The sequence below is a fragment of the Papio anubis genome, chromosome 2 (genome assembly GCF_008728515.1).
Source record: "Papio anubis isolate 15944 chromosome 2, Panubis1.0, whole genome shotgun sequence".
NCBI classification, from domain to species: domain Eukaryota; kingdom Metazoa; phylum Chordata; class Mammalia; order Primates; family Cercopithecidae; genus Papio; species Papio anubis.
The window spans coordinates 193,650,711-193,655,789 of NC_044977.1; the positions used below are offsets into that span (position 1 = coordinate 193,650,711).

Consider the following 5,079-nt stretch of genomic DNA (forward strand, 5'->3'; position numbering starts at 1 on the left):
GGCCACTGCCCTCCAGCCTGGGGGACAGAGTAAGACTCCGTCTCAAAAAATAAAAAATAAAAATAAAAAAAAATAAAAGTGGCCATTGAGGTGTATGTTAACTGTAACCAAGTAACAAAATTGGGAAAGAAAAAAAAAAAGACTAAGATTAAGTGTAAAAAAGAAAAATTAGCAATGTGAGAGGACGTGGACGTGAATGTAAATGTGAAAGAAGTCAAGTTAGGCAAGGATTCAAGAGCTGGACAAGGCAAGAGAGAGATTAATGTGCAAGATGCAAAAAGAAAGGACACTAGAAGGGTAAATGTTCAAAAGGCAGTAAAGGAAATGGCCAAGGCTGCAAGACAAATAGGCCATCGGCCAAGGGCTGCCATACCTTGGAGGTACCAAATACTGATCTGATCAGACTGACAGGAGCTGAAGAATGTAAAGACTAGGGCAGACTATGCACCTTCTCATTAGGCTCCCAGGAGCCCATGGTCACATTAGAAGTTAAAAACAGCAAGATTCTGCTGTATCTGGATTCCAATTTCTCACTGAAGCCTAAGCCATTAAATAGAGTTACAAGTGGGGGAGGCAGGGGGAGAAGAACCCCTCCTCTAAGAAACTTAAACAGTAAAAAGAGCCATACCTTGTGAAAACTTGCCTATAGACTTTACAGAACTGCCCCAGGCTGGAGACTATCAGTACATGCTAGTGCTTATTTGCTCATTTAAGATGAAATCAGGTTTTTGCCTGTGGTCCTCCTCCGAGTCAGGTGCACCTCCACCAAATAAACTAGGTATTTGCCCTATAAGATTTTGTTTGGTCGGCCACCCCCAAATCATAGGTCAAATTAAAAGTGACCTCCAGAAACTAAAGAAATTAACCTTAAGAAAGCAAATGCAGGTAAAAATAGCCATACAAAATGTTCATAATTAAATAAATGAAAATGCCTATAAGCCTGATACCCCTTTAAATCTAGCGACTCTGTTTAAAGTAAAATCTAATTTTTCTAGGACATATATAGAATTGGCTCTATACTGTAACCTTGTCCACTCCCACTGCTGTTAAAGTTGCAAGTGTTGTGTCTTGGATCCACTACAGTCAGCTAACACTGGCAGCTCAGGACAAGTGGACCAGCCAGCAGGACACAGATCATCCAATCTGGCTGATCCTGAGACAAGACCAAGCTGCTGCTGAGGACGACAGCCCTGTTCTGGTCACTCCGGAGGTTGACCAGTCTACGCATGGCTGAAGCTTGAGGAGACAACAAGCCCTGTTCTAGTCACACACCGGCAGCTGACTAGTCTATGCACGGTCATAGCTTGAGGACTCATCAAGCAAGTAAATGTAGTTAAAAATCTTAATAGTTTTCCTGAAATACTGTTTTCCTATTGTTCTGTCGCTGTATTCAACCTTTTTCCCAGATAAGGACCTCTTTTGTTCTTGCTGTACATTGTTTTCTTGCTGTTACCCCCCATAACCACGCTAGAAGAAACGCCTATATAAGGTGTCCCCACTGTACACATACTACTTAGGAAACTCAGACCTGTCCAGCCCAGCAACAATTCCGAGTCTTATAGTCATTCTTTAAACATATAAACCAGAAGTTACCAGAACCTCTTCCTTTAGCAAAAACAGAAAAAGCCTATTTGCTCAGTTGGCTGAACACATTGCTGGCAGCCTGGATATTTCTTCATGTTATGTTTATAAAAAGGCTAACATAAGAGACCAATGGCCTTGAGAAGCAAAAGAGTTAATGCCTCAAGATAACTTTAACTAACTCTTTCCCCAAACAGATGCCCCAAGTTCAAGTATCTGGCTCTTAAAAACTTCTGTTATTAAAAAATACTGTGTTACTCGCTAAGAAAAAGCGTTTAAGACCCAGTGACAAAACTAACCTGCTTAGGACACGACAAAGTTGATACATGTGCCTGTACAAGTTTAACACAGATTTGATCCTAGGTCTTCATTTAGAAAATAGTTTCCAGCTATAAAAATTTAAAACCCTCAGTATGTTCTTCCCGCCATCTTGGCTCCTGTGGAGGCCTGCTGGGAATGGGGCTTCTAAAAGGAACTATGTCTGGAAGGCTGTGGTCCAAGGCCATTTTTGCCGGCTATAAGCGGGGTCTCCAGAACCAAAGGGAGCACACAGCTCTTCTTAAAATTGAAGGTGTTTATGCCCGAGATGAAACAGAATTCTATTTGGGCAAATGATGCGCTTATGTATATAAAGCAAAGAACAACACAGTGACTCCTGGCGGCAAACCAAATAAAACCAGTCATCTGGGGAAAGGTAACTCCTGCCCATGGAAACAGTGGCATGGTTCCTGCCAAATTCTGAAGCAATCTTCCTGCTAAGGCCATTGGACACAGAATCCAAGTGATGCTGTACCCCTCAAGGATTTGAACTAATGAAAAATCAATAAATAAACGTGGATTTGTGCTCTTGTAAAAAAAAAACCCCTCATTATATTACTGGTAATAGAAAGTTGCTTGCTGCTCCCCTGTGTATTACACTTGCTCCTTCAAATGATAAAAGGTTTTGTAGCTACCATGGTTCATCAGAAAACTTCAGCACAAGTGTATTACATAAAACACTATCGCTCTGTCTCCCAAAGAGACTCAGAAAGTAAAAATAAAAGTGAGAACTCCCACTAATTAGTGAAAATTCTCAAAGGGGGAATAAGGAAGGAGACCACTACTACTCCTGCTGCCCTCCTCCCCCAACCTTGCCTAGACATAAGACAGGAGGAAAGAGAGAAAGAAACAAAAGTAAGATAAATAGCCAGACAACCTTGGTACCACCACTCGGCCCTAGGAGTTAAAAAAAAGTAATAACAATAACATCAACCCCTGACCTAAACTACTTGTGTTATCTGTAAATTCCAGACATTGTAAGAATAAAAAAGCATTGTAAAACTTTTTGTTCTGTTAGCTGAGGCATGTAGGCCCCAGTCACGTTTCCCACGCTTCCTCGATTTATCACGACCATTTCACCCTTAAAGTTGTAAGCCTTTACAGAGGCCAAGTATTTCCATTTCGGTGAGCTGGCTCTTAAGACGCGAGTCTGCCCACGCTCCCGGCGGAATAAAAAACCTCTTCCTTCTTTAATCCGGTGTCTGAGGAGTTTTGTCTGCAGCTCATCCTGCTACACCTCCACGACCCCATGTTTTAAACGTGTATACGCTTAACTTTGTGAGTTAAATCACTCAAATTCTCCACCAAGTGCTCCAGGCGGGGAGTCGCCAGCGATGGAAAGCAGCTGAGGCTCCGCTTGGCTCCGCTGCTCCGAAGGTGCCTGGCGCCCTCCAAGGCCCCCGTCCCAGGGGCTGCGGGGCTGCCGGGCCTGGGGACCCCTCCCACCCCGGGCTGAGCTCCCGCCTCCCGTCCTTCCTGTCGCGGGCATCCACGTCCGGGCTCCTGCGCGCCAGGCAGCTCCGCCTCCGCGGCCTCGCCCTTGATGGCCGCCCTGTGGGTCTTCCGCAGTTCCGCGTCCCTGGTGTGGGACCCGGGACCCGCCTACTCGTGGTGGACGGAGCCCAGGACCGCCTGGCCCAGGCGTCTCCCGAAGTTGAAGAGCTTCCTCATGGGGCGACTTCTCCTCAGACGCCCACCAGCGGCTCCTCGTGGCCTTTGCATCCTCACCCACCCCCAGACCCGCGATGTAGCTCAGAATCCGCGACCCAGCCCGGCCCACCCACCACAGCCTTCAGCAGCGACACTCGCAGCCTTCGACCTCTCAGACCGAGGGAGCCCGGCGAAGCCGTTAGGCGCGCCCCTGCCCCTCAGCGCCCGCGCAGACTCCGGAAGCCGCTCCCAAGCCCGCGCGACCGGCAGGGGGAGGCCGGCAGGGGGAGGCCGGCAGGGGGCGGCCGCAGCTCCAGCGCAGGCGCCGGGGGCTTGCGGGTTCTCCTGGGCTCGCCCGGGACGTCCTGGAATCGCAGGCGCCCAGCCCGCCCGGCCTCCGCTGGCGGGGCCCTCCGCAGCCACCGGGGATGGGGCTGAGGGCCAGTTCCCGCCCCGGTGCAGCCGCCGCCGGGCAGATCTCCTGGCCTGTCCGCAGCCGCGGCGACATCCGGCCCTGGTTCTGGGAGGCCGAGAGCGCCAGCGAGCTTGGGAGTGGCCAGGCTGCTGCGAGCAGGCAGAGGGCGCCCGCAGTTTGAGCGCCCGGGCGGCGGAGCATGGCTCGGACGGCCTCTGGATCCCGAGTGCACCTGGCCTGAGAGCCTGCCAGGCCTGCCCCCGCCCGGCTCCTCCTCGGCCGGAGCTCGGGACCACTAGCCAGGCGCCCTCCGCAGTCGCCGGGAATGGGGCTGAGGGCGGGTTCCCGCCCCTGTGCAGCCGCCCCAGGGCAGACCGCCTGGCTTGGCCGCAGCAGCTGGGACATCTGGCCCCAGTTCTGAGATGTTGGGAGTGCGGGCTGAGATGTCGGGGGTTGCCTGGAGGCTGCTGCCTGCACACAGAAGGCGGCTGCAGCTTGGGTGCACAGGCGGGCTGGAGGGGCATGGCCTGGGCGGTCCCGGGATCTCCAGCGCGCCCAGGCTGAGGGTCCCCAGGACTTGCCTCCCGCCCCACTCCTCCACCGCAGGGAGTTCGGGGCCGCTGGCATGGGCACTTGGCAGCCACCCCGATGGAGTTGAGCGCCAGGTTCTCAGTTCTCGCCCCTGTACAGCCACCGCCGGGCAGAATGCCTGGCTTGGCTGCAGCCACCGGGACACCTGGCCCTGGTTCTGCGACGCTGGGAGTGCGAGCAGAGCAGGCTCGGGAGTTGCCAGGCGGCTGCTGTCTGGACACAGAGGGCGACTGCAGCTTGGGCGCCCAGGCTGCGGAACATGGTCTGAGTGGGCTCCGGAATGCGTGCGCTCCAGGCCTGTTGGCCCCTACTGGACCCGCCCCGCTCCTCCTCTGCTGGAGCCTGGAGCAGCTGGAATGGCCACTCTGCAGTCACCGGGGATGGAGTTAAGTTTTCTTATCCTACGCATGCACACAAAAAAGTAACTATTATCTGAGATAATTAACATGTTGACTTCATTTTGGTAATCATTTCAGAATGTGCATATAGATATAAACACATCACACTGTACACCTTGAATATTT

General features: G+C 51.8%; 2 pseudogenes; one reads left to right on the forward strand and one right to left on the reverse strand.

The window, feature by feature from the left end:
• The first annotated feature begins 1,952 nt into the window (after positions 1–1,952).
• Positions 1,953–2,737, forward strand: LOC116273864 (annotated as a pseudogene).
• Positions 2,738–3,767: 1,030 nt separating this feature from the next.
• Positions 3,768–4,862, reverse strand: LOC101016688 (annotated as a pseudogene).
• Between the last annotated feature and the right edge of the window lie 217 nt (positions 4,863–5,079).